The sequence below is a fragment of the Leucoraja erinacea genome, chromosome 28 (genome assembly GCF_028641065.1).
Source record: "Leucoraja erinacea ecotype New England chromosome 28, Leri_hhj_1, whole genome shotgun sequence".
In the NCBI taxonomy this organism is placed as follows: Eukaryota; Metazoa; Chordata; class Chondrichthyes; order Rajiformes; family Rajidae; genus Leucoraja; species Leucoraja erinaceus.
In genome coordinates this window covers 19,997,221-20,015,256 of record NC_073404.1, presented here as the reverse complement: position 1 = coordinate 20,015,256, position 18,036 = coordinate 19,997,221, and the positions used below count along the sequence as shown (strand labels likewise).

Genomic DNA, 18,036 nt, shown 5'->3' with positions numbered 1-18,036 from the left:
TCTCTCTCTCTCTCTCTCAATTTCAGTTTCAATTTAAAAACTTTATTGGCATGATAAAAAAACATTGTTACATTGCCAAAGTATAAAACATGACACACATGATTAAAATGCATAAGTATAAATACAAGTATACAGTGCATGGATAGATATGTCCCTGTACATAAACTCGCAATAGGCCTATAGCCCTTTATTGATTGCTACACATTCTTGCAGCTGTAAGCAATACAACACAATAGCAAGTTTAGCAATTCAATATTAATTTCTTAGTGTTAGTTAATGTCAATTAGTGTCTGCGTACATATGTGCATGTTGGTCATTCACCGTCTCTCAGGTTATGGCATGCTGTTACGTATTGTGCACCAAGATGTGCCGTATTTCCTTCGCCAAGGATTATTCTTAGTTTTGATGTATCATCTAGTTCTTTAAAATCAGGGGTTGCCACTCTGACTTTGTCAAAGTATGCTTTTCTTGTTTTGTCAAATCTCCCGTTAACACACTAGTTTAGTTTAGAGATACTAGAGAGAGAGAGAGAGAGAGAGAAAGAGAGAGAGGTAATGAGAAAGAGAAAGAGAGGGAGGGAGAGGGAGAGGGAGAGGTGGTGTCTCTGCTCCGATGACTGGAGTTTTGAAGCAAGGTTTTTGTCGAAGGAAGAGGGACAGAGGCAGTGAGATTTCAAAGTTTGACAACGTCGGACTGCAGAAACTTTCTTTTGTTGAAGGATTTCTCCATTTAGTGAGGAATTCTAGCACTCTTCTGAAGTGCCGTGGGAGCGGCAGTGGCTGGCGGATTGCCAATTGTGCCTGTAGACCAGGAGTCTGAAAGAGGAGGTGTTTATGTTGTTTCTAGCACCGTAACCCTGCTCCCATACCGTTTTGCCCAGCGCAGGTCGCCTGGGGGCTCAAAAGAAGAGAGTGGAGGATACTTTTTGAATCCAGACAGTTTCCGGTAAAATGTAATTATGGTGTCTCGGAAGGCCTGAGAAAAGCCGTCCCAAGAGCTGCCAATCTCGATATTGGTTGCTGTTGTGTAGAGAAGGTACTTTCAGAATCCGACAGTTTGTACCCCTGTCAGGATGGCAGCGGGGCTCATGCTTGGAGCTGCACAGCTGAAGTTTCGGCTGCGGCTTCGGGGTCACTCGAGGAGCGAGGCCTTATGTTGACTTGCGGGGAGGGGGCGGGGGGGGGGGGAATCCAATACGGGATCATGGTCCAAACCGGGTACCAGTGGACCAGGGATGCAATAGCAATGGGTCTGCATGATCTTTTCCAAAAGGATGTGATTGCCTCTTCCGAGGTTGCAGGGGAGAGGTGTGAGATTATACTAAAGTCACAGCAGGATGTGGACCTAGCTCTAGAGAAGAGGTTCACAGTGGGAGGGATCTTTGTACCGGTGGAACCGTGGGTCTCCTGCGCTGTATTCCCACTCTCATCCGGGATGTGCTCCTTCCACACCTGGCAAAGATTGGGGTGGTGCGGTCCAGGCCGATTAGGCTTATGCAGCCCGGAGTAACCCGTGTCTTAAAGGGACCCTGATTTTTAAGAGGCGGGTGTTTATGAAGGTGGGTAGGTGGTCGGGTGCGGAGGGGTGCTTCTTTGTGGAGCACGATGGGCTCCCCTACCGCGTGCGTTGGAGTTACGGGGAGGCTACGGTGTAATGCGTGCAAGGAGTTTGGACACTTCTGCAGAGATTGTCCCAGTGGCCGGGCTGCTGCGAGAAATCCCAGCCCAGGACAGCATTACTGGCCTATCTGGGGCTGCCAGCTTCACCTCAGCGGTCCAGGGCAGTGCCGTTCCCCGATCCCCACGTTCTGTACCTGTGGAGTTGGATGATGGCGGGGCGCAGGGGGAGGGGGAGGGGGGAGGGATGGCAGATGCAGAGGGGAAGAATAAACACCTCCAAGTGAGTCACCTGCAAGCAGATGGGCCCACGCCCACACCTGAGTCCACCCAAAGGGTGCTTGTTGGCCCTAGAGAGGTCCAAGAGGCACCTGGTTGGGTTCAGCAAGGAGCTGATGAGGTTCAGAAGGAGGCAGGGGCAGTTGAACGAGGGGATGGAAAGTGTGGAAGCGGAGGACCCTTCCTTTATGGAGGTCATCGTACTGCCACACATCAGCGGGACAAAAGGGTGTGGGCCCTGTGAGGGAGGGCAGGGCCCTGGGCCCACAGTCACGGGGCAGCCTACCTCGAGACCTTCCACCCGTGTCGAGGCCGGTGGCCCGGGACTAGTGTCTTCTGGGCCGGAGGATGCCCCTTCATTTCAGGGGCCTTCCGAGGGCGTTATCTCACCAGTTGTTGGGGTTGGCTCTCTGGATTGTGGCCCCTGGGGCAAAGGATGAGCAGAGACAACCCGGAGGTGGAGTCTCCATTGCAGGGGGGGGGGGGGGGGGGGGGGTTCCAAGCCTGTGCTCCTCATTAGAGCCACAAGAGTGGTTGAGGGGTGTGCTGCCTGCTCCACCGGCTGAGGTAGTAGGGGAGACTCCAGAAACACCGGCTTCTTCAATGGGCCCTAGTGAGGTTACTCCCCCAGGTGACGGAGGCTGGAGACTCTCTGGGTGATGCTGCTGGAGTGGGTACCCTGGGTGCGGAGGGGGATGGGGCTATTTCGGCACATGGCCCTCAGTCGGATTCCGGGGGGTGCCTGCTCAACGTGGGTCCTGGGGATGCCTCTTGTATTTCCGTTGCCCGGCCCAGTTGTAGGGGGCGGTGGGATAGTGCAGGAGCCTGGTCATTCACTGGCCAGCTCATCGCTGACAGAGGTATCGGGATACTCCCTCGACACTATTCCCAGGGGTGGGAGCACGCCGGAGGAGCGGGAGCGTGATGTAGCCAGCTAACGTAGCTGAGCTCCGAACTCAGACGATGGCCCTGAGCGCAGTGAGGAGGAAGATGTTGCTACAGGTGTCAGTGGGTTGGCAGATTGCACGGATTCCAGGGCGGTGTCTCGAGGGGAGATTCGGGAGTTTCTGAAAGCAAACAATTGCAATAGGAGTAAAGTCCAGTCAGCTGGTGCCTGCCGGGATCTACCTGGGCACGATGCTATCCTTCGCAGTAGCGATAGTGGTCTTCCCGAGTCTGAGAAGCATCAGTTCGGGGACTTTTTGAAGCTCCTAAGAGGACTCCTATGAGGAGTGTGAGAAAAATACCCTAGTGTGTCTTCAACATGTAGATCACAGTTGCTAGCCTAAACGCAAATGGCAGAAGGGGAGACCTTTGTAGATTTTATCATCTATGAATCCTCAGAGAGAGGAAATATGCAGCGAGTTTTCTGCAAGAGATGCATGCTATTGTTAGTGATGAACCCACCTGGCTCCTGGAGTGGGAAGGGGGGGGGGTCTACATGAGCCAGCTCAGCACAAATTTCAAGTGGAGTGGCTTTCCTGTTGGCCCTGACTTTCCAGCCAGAGACCCTGAAGGTGCAGGAAGTTGTGCCAGGCTGTTTGCTCTATCTGGCCGTGAGGCTTGATGGCATGCCGTTACATTTCATTAACGTGTACGCCCCCAGCACCGGCACGATGAAGGCGTGCTGACTTCAGGAGGTGACTGCTCTGCTGAACACTATTGATTGCGGAGAGTGTGTCTTCCTTGGGAGGGATTCCAATTGCACCCTTGAGGTGCCAGATCGCGCTGGTACTCAGTGTGCCCCTGCTGTAGCTAAGAAGTTGAGAGGTTTGATTGAATCCTTTGAGTTGGTTGATGCATGATGGAACCTCCACCCTGATTCCAACGCTTTTTCGCGGAGGTCTGAGGGGGGTGGTTCCCGTATCGATCGTATGTACATCTCCGGAGCACATGTCTCTCGTGTCTCGGCGGCCTCTATGCGTCTGTACAGTTGTAACAAGATTTATCTACTTTAATATTTCATTCTGAATGTAATAAAGGCCAACATTTCATTTGGTAATCTGCACTGGGTGAAGTTTTAACTGATTATCTAATAACATGGCAATGCCTGTTTTAGTTGATGTTCAAGTATAAGTATTTCTATTGTCCTTGTTATTTGCTATAATACATTTAGTTTGAGGCAGGAACCAAAGTGTTGTCTACCCACCCACAGTATAACCTTGTTTAGCAATTCCATAATACAGAGGATCTTGACTTAAAACATCATTAACTGTAGCGACCCACAAATAAAATAGATTAATCCAGATGGCGCATTTTGTGCTTGACTAACAATTGAAAGTTGTTATGGTATTAATGTCATTCTTTATCATAATGAAATGCCTTAAAGTGTTCACAAGATAAATTAAAAAAAAAAAGAATAATAACAGAAAATGCTGGAAACACTCAACAGGTCAAGCAGCAATTGCAGAAAAAAGAAACAGAATGAATGTTTCAGGTTGAAGACTCTTTTCCAACAGTGAAAAAGAGAGAAAGAAAATGAGTATTTAGTTGTAGGGAGGATGGATGGGACAAAGGGAATATCTCTGCTAGGGTGAGCAAAGTTGATAAGCAGTCAATGAGGTTGATGGGTTAATGGGTGTAGTTAGGGAGAGGTAACATGGCCGTTGTTTATAAACAATGAATTAGAAACATAGAAATTAGGTGCAGGAGTAGGCCATTCGGCCCTTCGAGCCTGCATCGCCATTCAATATGATCATGGCTGATCATCCAACTCAGTATCCCGTACCTGCCTTCTCTCCATACCCCCTGATCCCCTTAGCCACAAAGGCCACATCTAACTCCCTCTTAAATATAGCCAATGAACTGGCCTCAACTACCCTCTGTGGCAGAGAGTTCCAGAGATTCACCACTCTCTGTGTGAAAAAAGTTCTTCACATCTCGGTTTTAAAGGATTTCCCCCTTATCCTTAAGCTGTGACCCCTTGTCCTGGACTTCCCTAACATCGGGAACAATCTTCCTGCATCTAGCCTGTCCAACCCCTTAAGAATTTTGTAAGTTTCTGGGCTGAATTGGGGACAATTCACAAGTAAGAAAACCAAAGGAATGTAGAAGTTGTGAAATGCAGGTCTGTAGGGTGTGCCGGGCCGGTCACAGTCCATTAGGAGAGAAAAACTGCCAATATCGCAGTTGGCTGAATTATAGCAGAAATGGCCAGTTCTAATATAAATAACGGGAGCAATTTACCTGAAGTTGGATTAGAGTATTGAGCCTGGAAGGCTCCATCATGCCAAGACAAGAGCTGACGTGCAGCTTTTCGAACGTACGTTTGTGCTTCAGGTTTACAGAAAGACAGGGCAGAGTGGGAGAATTAAAGGACAGGAGGCTCGGGGTCACTCCTGTAGACTCTGTACGTGCTCCTCGCATTTGGTTTCTCCAGTGCAATGGAGAGCACTTGGTGAACTCCAGATTGGAAGAAGTGAAAGTGAACTGTTGTTTCACCTGGAAAGGCAGTTGTAGTTATGTGGTTGTTATGCCCCTGTCCCACTTAGGAAACCTGAACGGAAACCTCTGGAGACTTTGCACCCCATCCAAGGTTTCCGTGCGGTTCACTGAGGTTGCAGGTGGTTGCCGGAGGTTGCAGGTAGTGGAAGCAGGTAGGGAGACTGACAAAAACCTCTGGGAACCGCAGGGACACCTAGGGTGGGGCGCAAAGTCTCCAGTGGTTTCCGTTCAGGTTTCCTAAGTGGGACAGGGGCATAACAACTGTGCAATTAATGCGATTCATTGCATTCTTGCAGGCGGGTAAATGCATAGTTTGATGTGATCCCAAACCTAGGACAGATTTCTGATCCATGCTGTGCCCCATTCGAGATGATACATGGAAAGATGATATCCATGCAGTTAACATATGCTGCCAGTATAGGAACATGGGAGCCATGCTGCTTGAATAAACCTCTACTATGTCTGTTAACCACATGCCTCTCATCTTTCCAATGCATAATCCTGAAAGGCGGGAAGGAATTGTATCCCATTGAGAAACAACACACTTCCACAAAACCAGATAAAGCAGGAAGGAGATTAGAAGTTAAAGCTGTGGAGTTTAAAAATTAAGGGTTCGACTGATTGAGCTCTCCTTCAAGTAGCATCTGATCAGGTGGAGTTGTTCAGTAGCTCTGCTGCCTCACAGCTCCAGCATCCTGGATTGAAACCTGTCCACCAGTTTGCAGGAATTAAATGGGATGAGTGTTGATGTGTGCTTGATCAGCATGAACTTGGCGGGCTGAAGGGTCTGTTTCATTCTGCGTGAGCTGCTTTCACCAGTTCATTTCATCACAGTGGCAAAAAGATGTTTGTATACATTCTATTAGAATATTACATGGTCATCTGTGGTGATTAGATTAGAGACTAGATTAGATCAGCACAGAAACAGTCCCTTCAGCCTACTGAGATCACTATGAACATCAATCACCCGTTTACTGTAATCCTACAGCTAATCTTCTCCAACTCTAATGCCCCTGTCCCACTTAGGAAACCTGAACGGAAACCTCTGGAGACTTTGCGCCCCACCCAAGGTTTCCGTGCAGTTCCCGGAGGTTTTTGTCAGTCTCCCTACCTGCATCCACTACCTGCAACCTTATTATCTAAATGGTGGCCGATTGGGAAATATTATCTAAATGGTGGCCGATTGGGAAAGGGGGAGATGCAGCGAGACCTGGGTGTCATGGTACACCAGTCATTGAAGGTAGGCATGCAGGTGCAACAGGCAGTAAAGAAAGCGAATGGTATGTTAGCTTTCATTGCAAAAGGATTTGAGTATAGGAGCAGAGAGGTTCTACTGCAGTTGTACAGGGTCTTGGTGAGACCACACCTGGAGTATTGCGTACAGTTTTGGTCTCCAAATCTGAGGAAGGACATTATTGTCATAGAGGGAGTGCAGAGACGGTTCACCAGACTGATTCCTGGGATGTCAGGACTGTCTTATGAAGAAAGACTGGATAGACTTGGTTTATACTCTCTAGAATTTAGAAGATTGAGAGGGGATCTTATAGAAACTTACAAAATTCTTAAGGGGTTGGACAGGCTAGATGCAGGAAGATTGTTCCCGATGTTAGGGAAAGCCAGGACAAGGGGTCACAGCTTAAGGATAAAGGGGAAATCCTTTAAAACCGAGATGAGAAGAACTTTTTTCACACAGAGAGTGGTGAATCTCTGGAACTCTCTGCCACAGAGGGTAGTTGAGGCCAGTTCATTGGCTATATTTAAGAGGGAGTTAGATGTGGCCCTTGTGGCTAAGGGGATCAGGGGGTATGGAGAGAAGGCAGGTACGGGATACTGAGTTGGATGATCAGCCATGATCATATTGAATGGCGGTGCAGGCTCGAAGGGCCGAATGGCCTACTCCTGCACCTAATTTCTATGTTTTCTATGTTTCTAACCTCCGGCAACCACCTGCAACCTCCGAGAACCACACGGAAACCTTGGGTGGGGCGCAAAGTCTCTGGAGGTTTCCGTTCAGGTTTCCTAAGTGGGACAGGGGCATAACTTTGCAGAACAAAGTTGCCCTGCATATCCCCATTAAACTCTCCCTCTCACCTTATAGCTATGACCTCTAGTATTGGACATTTCCACCCAGGGGAAAAGGTTCTGATTATTTATCCTGTCTATGCCTTTCATAATTCTATATAATTCCAATTAAGTCTCCCCTCAACCTCTGACGTTTCAGAGAAATGAATCCAAGTTTATCCAACCTCTCCCTGTAGCTCTAATCCAGGCAACATTCTGTTAAACCTCCTCTGCACCCTCTCCAAAGCCTCCACATCTTTCCTGCAATGGGGTAACCAGAACTGCACGCAATACTCCAAATGCAGCCTAATCAAAGTCCTACAGAGCTGCAATATGACTTTTATATTGAATGCCCCAAGCAATGAAGGCACGCGTATCACATGCCTTCTTTACCATCCTATTAATATCCTGTCATTTCTTACAAACTGCTCCGTTATTATGCAACGGCACTAAAAGGTGAAATCCTAGTTAAACCTTCTTCGTTGCCAACTCATATATTTTTTTTGTCTGACTGCTTGAGCAGTCAAACTAGAAACAAATTTGTTTTATGGCTTCCTTAATAATACATCAAAATATTCCAAAGTTTGCTGAGAAAGCCTTTTTAAAAAGAATATAAATTAATACAGTTGGAAACGTGAATTTAAGAATTAGCATAAAAATGTTTTCTCCGTGGATTTATGGTGCAGAATATTGCAGCACGGAATCTATTAATGGGGAGTATTAGAATCAGCCAATCCCTTTGATGGTCTACCTAATGCATTAATCCAGGCGTATATGCAAGTCATTCTTCTTAAAGTAAGCTACACTTGATTGTTTGCAAACATGGCAACACTTATGACCTGATCTGAACTTTCAATCCCATATTGTAATCACCACACCTGCCAACCTCCACTTCCATTTCATCATTCAACTCAGGACTGCCCGACTTTAGCCTCAACCATGCCCTTCATGTTAACTCCAGACTGCACATTGTCAATCCTCGTTCAGCTGATCACACCCTCTATCCTCCACTCACTCATCCAATACCTTAACATATATTGCCCTCTCACCCATCACCTCTCTAACTGCATCCCAAACAATGAGTTTTCATCAATTCAGTGTGCAGGAGTGAAGCTGAGTCTCCATTTTCCTGCCACTACAATTCATTGTATCCCTTTGTTAACACCTCTTCCCCAACTAACAATGGGCCGTTATGGGCTCCACACTTTCTTTGTTATCTGTAGCCGGACCTGCTTTGTTCTGGGCTTTTCTTGTCTCCAGTTCCTTCGACTCTACTTTCAGTCCGAAGAAGGGACCTGACCAGAAACATCACCCATCCTTTTCCCCCCAGAGATGCTGCCTGACCCGCTGAATTACTCCAACACTTTGTGTAGGTATGTTACAAAACCTACCTGAATCGTCATTGGGAATCTGCCCACAGCCATGTCCGCGATTTTGGCGCTGTTTGGAGGGGGCGGGCTTAAAACGCGATTTTTACTAGGCTGTACTAATCGCAGATGTTCAGCCTAGTAAATCATTAACGAAAAATCGCTGCAAGACCCGGTCGCAAAAGGTATTATTAGTTTTATAGGCCTCGATAATATAGTTATAATAGTTTTAAAATTACTGTCTCATTCCGCAACCTCTCGCAGCCCACGGGTTTTATAAAGCAAACAATTAAAGGTATGTACCTTATTTTTACATTAAATGGGGCATATAGATAACCCTATATATCAAATTATCTATAGCGAGTAGTTCATTTTGGGCTTTTTATATCCCGCAGTATTTTTCTCGGCATTTGAGGGCACTAATCCAGCGCGATGTCAACGTTCTAAACCAGCGCGTTCACATGAACCCACTAGAAAGCCGATTTAAATGGGCATTTATTTACAGCAATTGAACACTAAATTCCTTCCATTTGGCCTATAAATTAATGTAAATTAGATATAAAAATCATGTTATATTGTGAATTATTTGTGAATAATCTTTGGACACTTAGGCTATTTAAAAATGTTAATCTTTCCTTAAGAAATGGGCTTTTGACTATCCAAGATCACAGCTTTTTTGTAATGTCCATTGAAAATCAATAGGGAACAAGATGCTAATTTCCGAGTATGAAAATGGCCATAACTTTTTTAATACTTGAGATATGAAAGTGAATTTGGTGTCAAATTAAACTTATTGTTATGCTTTATCTGATGGGATAAATTGCAGACTTGATTTTTTAAATCTCAACATTTTGTAACATTGCTACTTTGTGTATAACTACAATTCACCATCTATTTTTTAATATCTAAGCTGTCTATCCCTGGCCTCCTGTACCATTACAACAATGTCCAATTCCAGCTTGAGGATCAACACTCATCTTACATCTTTGTAAGTTACAAGCTCCACGTTAAATTCCCCAACAGCAGACAACTCAGCATGGAAACAAGCCTTTTGGCCTATCAAGTCCATGACCATCAAGCACCTAATTACACTGATCCTATTTTACTGCTCTATGTTATTCTCCCAATATTCCTGGTAACCCCACAGAGATTTTAACACTCACCCACACACTAATGGCAATATGAAGTGGATAATCAATCTTCTTCATGTGTATGTATTTGGAATGTGGCAGGAAACGGGAACGACCAGAGGAAACCCATATGATCACAAGGAGAACATGGAAATTTCATGCAGATATCACCGAAGTTCAGGATGGAATCTGGGTCTCAGGTGCTTCAAGGGAGTGGTTGTAACTAAAGGCACGAGTTGTGTCAATGCTGTCCAGCTAAATGCTGTCCACACCTGGAGTATTGCGTACAGTTTTGGTCTCCTAATCTGAGGAATTCTTGCCATAGAGGGAGTACAGAGAAGATTCACCAGACTGATTCCTGAGATGTCAGGACTTTCACATGAAGAAAGACTGTATAGACTCGGCTTGTACTCGCTAGAATTTAGAAGATTGAGGGGGAATCTTATAGAAACTTACAAAATTCTTAAGGGGTTGGACAGGCTGGATGCAGGAAGATTGTTCCCGATGTTGGGGAAGTCCAGAACAAGGGGTCACAGTTTAAGGATAAAGGGGAAATCTTTTAGGACTGAGATGAGAAAAAAAAAATTTACACATGGTGAGTGGTGAATCTCTGGAATTATCTGCCACAGAAGGTAGTTGAGGCCAGTTCACTGGCTATATTTAAGAGGGAGTTAGATGTGGCCCTTGTGGCTAAAGGAATCAGGGGGTATGGAGAGAAAGCAGGTACAGGATACTGAGTTGGATGATCAGCCATGATCATATTGAATGGTGGTGCAGGCTCGAAGGGCCGAATGGCCTACTCCTGCACCTATTTTTCTATGTTTCTATGTGGTGGTGTAACAAGGACAGGAAAGCAGGAAGGGTAGAGCAGTGAATGTGGATTTGAGAGAGCCTGCATGATAAATATCGTAAGTAGTCATTAAGTTTTTTATGGGGTTTAAATTAACTTCATAAAAAGGCCAGATTAAAAATAGTTAAAATAATTAACCAACTTTCCAATAATTATTCATTACTGAGGCTCCAGAACAGTATTTAGTGATATTAGTGATGTATTTGCACACATTCCCTGCTAATATTGACAAAATCACAGGCATCCCCTGATAATTTCAGCACACTGTGGAATCCACAGCTAATATTTACACGCTCCCAGATATCTCCTGCTAATACTGCCGTGAGATAATAGCAGAAAATGTTGGGAACGCTCAGCAGGTGGGGAAGCATTTGTAAATGAAAAATACAGTTCAAGTTAAGGTTTGGTCCTTCGTCAGAACTTGAACGGGGAGTCGAATCTAAAGCGTTAACTGTTTTTCTGCTGAGTGTCTCCAGCATTTTCTGTTTTATTTCAAATTTCCACATATGCAATTTTTGCTTTTTCTAACACAGTTACATGGATAGGACAGGTTTGGAGGGATATGGACCAAGTGCAGGCAGGTGGGACTTGCGTAGCTGGGACATGTTGGCTGGTGTGGGCAAGTTGGGCCAAAGGGCCTGTTACCACACTGTCTCACTCTATGACTCTATGGCTGTCTAACACAACACATATTGAAATATCCCCTGTAAACGCAATATATTAGACAATAGGTGCAGGAGAAGGACATTCGGCACTTCGAGCCATTCAATATGGTCATGGCTGATCATCCACAATCAGTACCCCGTTCCTGCCTTCTTGCCATATCCCCTGACTCCACTATCTTTAAGAGTTCTAAGAATTCCAAGACATCATACCTTAAAATTGACAGATCTCATAATGATGACACACATCCTGGTATCCCATATTAACGCACTCTTTGATAAGCTGAGAATCAGATTCCCCGATCATCACCTACTATTATGGACATGCACCCAGACATGTAATTTGAAAATCAACACACTGCCAGACATTACCTGGTGGTATCAACATGTTTCTCCGGGTTGCCAACCATTTTAACTCCCCTTCCCATTCCCATACTGACATTTCTGTCCTGGACCTCCTCCATTGCCAGAGTGAGGTCGTATGCAAATTGGAGAAACAGCACCTCACATTTTGATTGGTTGGCTTACGACTTAGCAGTATGAACATTGAATTCTCTAATTTTAAGTAACTTCATCTGATCATCCCCTCTCCCCTCCCTCGTTGTTTCCTACTTCCTTCCCAGTCATCTTACCAGTACCACAGATCTCCAAACTGTTTTTTCTTGAGATCCCATCTTCCCCCCTCACTCCCACCCTCTACTTGACCCAAAACATCAGCCATCCTTTTTCTCCAGAGATGCTGCCCGACCCATTAAGTTACTGTATGACCCGCTTAGGGACAGAAGTTTAGGGGTAATATGAGGGGGAACGTCCGCATCACTTTGTGGTGGATATTCGGGTATCATTTATGCTAATGTGGAGGGTTAACACAGGCCTAAGGGGGAAAAAAAATTGTGTCGGCATGGACTATAGGGCTGAGTTTTCCTAGTTACAATCTGGTTATATCGGGTATCCCTAATGTTAACATCGGATATTCTGACGACATCTTACATCCTTGTTCATATTGACGCATCACGACGCTCCCTGGGTAACATTGAGACATCCATCCTTTTTCCAATACAAAATCCAAGAAATTGCCTGCTAATACTTTCAAATAAACTGATTTTCCATGCTAACGCTGGCACACTGCCAGACATCTCCGCTAATATTGACACTCTACCAGGCATCCTCTGATAACATTGACACACACGGAGACATTGGCTGCCTATTCAGACATCATCTATTATTGTTGATAGACTACCAAGCATTGAAACACCCCCAGGCATCTTTTTATAATGAACACAATCTAAGCCATCCTGTGCTTACATTGACATATCCTCAAACAGTCTTTGTAACGCTAACAAATGGTCAGATGTCCTATGCTAATATTGGCATTCTCCCAGATATCTAGTACCAATATCAATACACTTCCAGACATCTATGCTGATGTTGATACACTACCATACATCTTGTATCAATATTTTCATATCCTAGTTCTCAAGTGCTAATATTGACAATCTCCAGGCATGCCTGCCAATACTGACTCACCCTAGATTTCCTGTGCAAATATTGTCCAGTTGCTCATATGTTTAGTTTTAAAGAAATGTATTGCTCACGTTGATAAAAAAAAAACCTTGATATTGTCTGCTAAAGAAGGTGCTCTCACAGAATCTCAGAATCAATAGTTTCCGACAACAAACATCTTGTTCTAATATTTACATACTCTCGAGTTTCCTGTAATAATACTCTGAGCCATCCCATGCCAGTGGTAACTTAATCTCGGACATAATCACAGACATTCTCTGCTCGTATAACATACTCCCAGACTCATAGTGACCAATTCACAGACTAATATTCACACATACCCAGAGACATCATTACATTCTTATATCACTGTTACATTGTCATTCTCCTTTTAATGAATAAAAGTAGCCAAAGCACTGAATATACTTTGGATGGGGGTCAATTAGCAAGAGTGGTTGGCAGCACCATCCCAGCTTGAACCCCACAATTTCAGGTAATTTGCCTTAGTTGTTTGTATCAGGGTCTGTGATAAACACCAAAAGCTGGAGTAACTCAGCGGGACTGGCAGCATTTCTGGAGAGAAGGAATTGGTGACGTTTCGGATCGAGACCCTTCTTCAGACTAGTCAGGGGAAAGAATCTGTGATACCGGCTCAACTGGTTTGTTATTTTTCCTCCATTTTCTCCCTGTTTTCTCTAGGCACGAGGAGAAGCCGAATCTGACCTTGTTGGAGCCATAAGACACTAAAGATACTGGAATCTTGAGCAAAAAACAAACCTGCCGGAGAACTCAGCAGGTCAGGCAGCACTGATGAAGGAAATGGACAGACAATGTTAGGAGTTCTTCCTGCTCTGTTGCAACTACTGCATTCTTTTGTTTCTATTCTTTTATCTGTGCTCTCATTCATCCTTTGACATGATAACAATGTTCACAACTTATATCTATGGTCACCGTAGTTTTATCCTTTCAGTTATCCTGCCCTCCCCCACCAGTATTGCAGCTTTATCAGCTCTGTTTATCTCCTTTCCAATTCTGATGACAGGTCTTTGACCTGAAACATTAGCTCTATTTCGCATCCCGCCAATGTGGCCTGACCTGCTGAGTATTTCCAGGATTTTCTACTTTTATTATAACTCTGCTGATGATTTGGTGGTAATTAGCCAGGCTGTTCCAGAACAGTTCCAGAACACTGGCATTAAGCCGACAATGTGGAAAATTGCCCAGCTGTGTGCTGGCAACAAAAAGGTCAAATGCAATCTGTCTAATTACCATCAAATCATTAGCAAAGTGATAGGAGCTGAAGTCAACTATGCTATTAAGTGCTACTTATTCACCAATAATCTATATGGGTTTCGCCTGGGTCACTCACTTCCACACTTCCATCATAGCCTTAGCACACACAAGGATTGAGGAGCTGAATGGCCAATGAAGCAGCATTTGAACGAATATCGGCTCAATGGAACTGAATTCATCGGGCATCATAAAGAGCATGCTCCACTGGTTAAAGCTGAACCTTGTACAAAGGAACACAAAAAAATGCTGGAGGAACTCAGCAGGTGCAGCAGCATCTATGGAGCGAAGGAAATAGGCAACGTTTCGGGCCAAAACCCTTCTTGTACAAAGGAAGATGGTTGTGGCTGTCAGAAGTAAATCAACTCTGGCCCCTGACAGTACTGCAGAAGCTTGTTGAGGCAATGTCCTGGCCTTGCCATAATCAGCTGTTGCATTTGTTCGGGAAGGGGGGGGGGGTAATGTTTGGGGAAGGTGTGTGCGCGGTGGTATCTAAGAGATTCAGACTATGGGAGTTAATAAAGGGATATTTGAAGAATAGTTGTTATGGTTCTTACTTTGTCAAGTCATGATAATGCTTAAAGCACGGATTGATGCTTCAAGGCCCCATTTACCTCGCAGCACCTACCATTTTGACCAGCTCCACCTCACCAAATGGGGCATTCTGGCCACTGATACACAGCAGCACCATTCAGCCACAAACTTCATTCACTAGGAACTCCTGGTCACAGTAGGTGAGATGCATATATGACCCCATTTACTTCTCTTCTCTCCTCTCTCTCTTTCATTCTTCTGCCTCACCACCTACAATAGTTTGTTGAGACCTCGTGTTGACTGTAGTTTTAAGTCCAGGAGCCCGGCACATTCTCCATAGGCTCCACAACGCGAATAATTCCACGACTGAGATCAGAGTTCTGCATCTCACACCAGCAGGCATTGGCATGTTAAAACACTTCTGAACTGTTACACCAATATCGCGAATATGCACTGAGATGCTATTGCTCCACAGCGGATAATCTGTCACTGCTATTTTAATGTGTACATTGAAATAATTAATTAGTATCTAAATTATTAGCAAATACATTAGTACCCATTAATCCTTGATTTAAAAATCATTTTTAAATGCTATCGATAATTATTATAGAGCCACAGAGAGGCATAGCATGAAAAACAGACTCTCCGGTCCACTGAGTATGTACTGAGAACCATCCACTTATTTACACTAATCAAACATTGATCCCATCGATCCTGCATTCTTATCAACTCTCCCAAGATTCTGCTAGTCATCCATACGACAAGGTCAGTTAAGTTACCGATCCGCATGTCTTTGGGATACGGGAGGAAATTTGAGCATCAGGAGGAAGCCCATTGCCATCACAGGGAGAATGTGCAAACTCCATGCAGACAGCACTGGAAGTCTGATTTGAATCTGGGTCTCTGGTACTGTGAGAGAGCAATTCTATTAACGATGTCTGTAACATGTGAGCCTATTTCCTTCGCTCCATAGATGCTGCTGCACCCGCTGAGTTTCTCCAGCGTTTTTGTGTACCTTCGATTTTCCAGCATCTGCAGTTCCTTCTTAAACACTATTAACGATGCCACTGTGTTCTGTGCATTGCATGACTTGACTAAGATGACTGAGGAAGAATCGATGGACGTTTTGGACAGGGCACCAATATGGACAAAGCGCTGTTTTATTGGGTGGATAATGCCTCCATGTGTTCATTCTAACTTGCATAATATGATGTATTGAAACAAAACTTCAAACGTACAGATGATAGTTGGCAGGCGTTGATAAATGCATGGGTCAAATGTGACCGCTTACTCTATTAGCACTTGCTCTGTAATTATTTGGAATCTTCAAAGCCCCTAATCTTAATTGGATCTTTCCTCGTCCTCGCAATAACTGGTTAAATTACTGCTCCCTTTTTTCTGCACCATTTAAGTGATTTACCCTCAAGGTAATAATGCTGCCTCCAGTTAGCCACAGTTAATCAGTGTAAAAACGAATGTTCTTTGGGAGAACGCCTGTTAGCAATCAGCAACAGGGGAGTTGGTGGGGAAATCCTACATTGGGGTGACAGAGCAAAACATTTTGAGGTAAGAAAAAGATAGATGTGATGAATAATAAGACAGTAGTGTTCGAGGAGGTGCATATATCTGAGGGAAAACAAGAGAGAAGTGAATAAAGAGATGGCTGAATGTATTTAGTTATTTTCTTACCTGGAGAGTTCTGCTGAATTGAAAATTGTATTTTAACCATTATCTCCAGCAGAATTGCTTTAGATGCACATTAAACGGGGAGCTGAGCAATTACTGCCTAGAAACTAAAATCACCAATTTAGTCAGTCAATGAAGTAGATCATATTAACTACAGGCAGATTGCCACTGTGGAATAATCTGAACCACTGTTGCTACTGTGCACCGTATCAGAATCCAACCAGTTACCATTACAATAATGGACTTTTATGAATAAATTAAAGATAATTTTTATTTTTTTTAATTGCATCTGCTGTGTAATTAAAACTTTTTTGCAATGCATTACAATTTATCCCAATGCAATGCAATTGAGGTGTTCCATATTGATAAAGAACATCTAACAAGCTTTTTAATAATCATTATGTTATTGAATTGCATTGAACTGAATGGTCCTATTGATTTTTTCCAGTTGAACGTATTCATTCTGAAAATAAAATGACGTTTGTTTCATCCGATGAAAATGTCTGCGGAAACAAAAAATAATTTAACTTGCAGAACTGAATACTTTCACATGTATATATTAATGGCATCAGTGCTCAAGGGGGTGAAGCACCAATGTGAGAATTGCAAGCCCAAAGAAAGCAAAACAACTGTTGGCCCAGTGGAAGATTAGGACTGGAACTGGAATAGGCTCTGGCTGGGTCTGAAGAAGGGTCTCGACCCGAAACATCACCCATTCCTTCTATCCAGAGATGCTGCCTGCTCTTCTGAGTTGCTCTAGTATTTTGTGTCTATCCTAGCTGGATATTTTCAGGGGAATGATGAAGGGACATTCTCAGCTCAATTATTGAGATTCCTCCGTATGTGACCCTGTGCTAGAGACCACCCACAGATAGGAAACAGACTAACCTTTCATCTGAATGTTCCTTGAACCTTGAAGGATCTGAAGCCTCTCCGGACCATAGTCCTGCAATCAGAAATTCATCTTCTGTTGAATGTCTTATTTGACCCTTCAAGTAGTACAGGGATTAGGCATGGCATTTCAGCTTATGGTCTTTATGATAATAGAGATGATGGAATATGAGGGCAAGACCGGTCTATAAAATTATGGGAATAGGATGTCCTGTAAACTTAGCATCCTGAAGAGAAAAACTTATTTGGACAGATTCAATACTAATTTACAAAAGGCAGTTTGTTCTATGACCAGTAGCCTCCTTGTGATCTGGTATTTTATTTACTTCTTCACATGTTTAAATTATAATGTTTTATTTTTAATTGTCTACTGTATATCGTGTTGTTACTTGCGAGCAAAGCACCAAGGCAAATTTCTTGTATGTATACATATTTGGCTAATAAAATCAATTCAATAGTTAAGGGGGGGGGGCTAGTGAATGTCATGTCATGGACAAATAGGTTAAAGGACACAGAAATAGAGGTATTGTAATGATGTGAATTGAACATTTGTCAATGGCCAGAAAGCAGAGTGGGATAAACATAGCTTTCTTAAGTTGTTAGGCTGTGAAGAGTGGGGAAACTCACAGGAAGCAGTGCTTGAGCCTCTGTTCTTCACCATTCCACAGATTCACCGCCCACTGACTAAAATAATTCCTCTTCATCTCCTTTCTAAAGATACGT

General features: G+C 44.1%; 1 long non-coding RNA gene across 1 annotated transcript in view; it reads left to right on the top strand.

The window, feature by feature from the left end:
- The window catches only part of LOC129710746 (uncharacterized), an 89,887-nt gene extending 72,148 nt beyond the window's left edge, over positions 1-17,739 (top strand). The window contains exons 3-4 of the long non-coding RNA XR_008725723.1: positions 13,612-13,708; positions 15,710-17,739. This is a non-coding gene — a long non-coding RNA (uncharacterized LOC129710746). The remainder of the gene's footprint in view (positions 1-13,611; positions 13,709-15,709) is intronic.
- Positions 17,740-18,036: the final 297 nt, after the last annotated feature.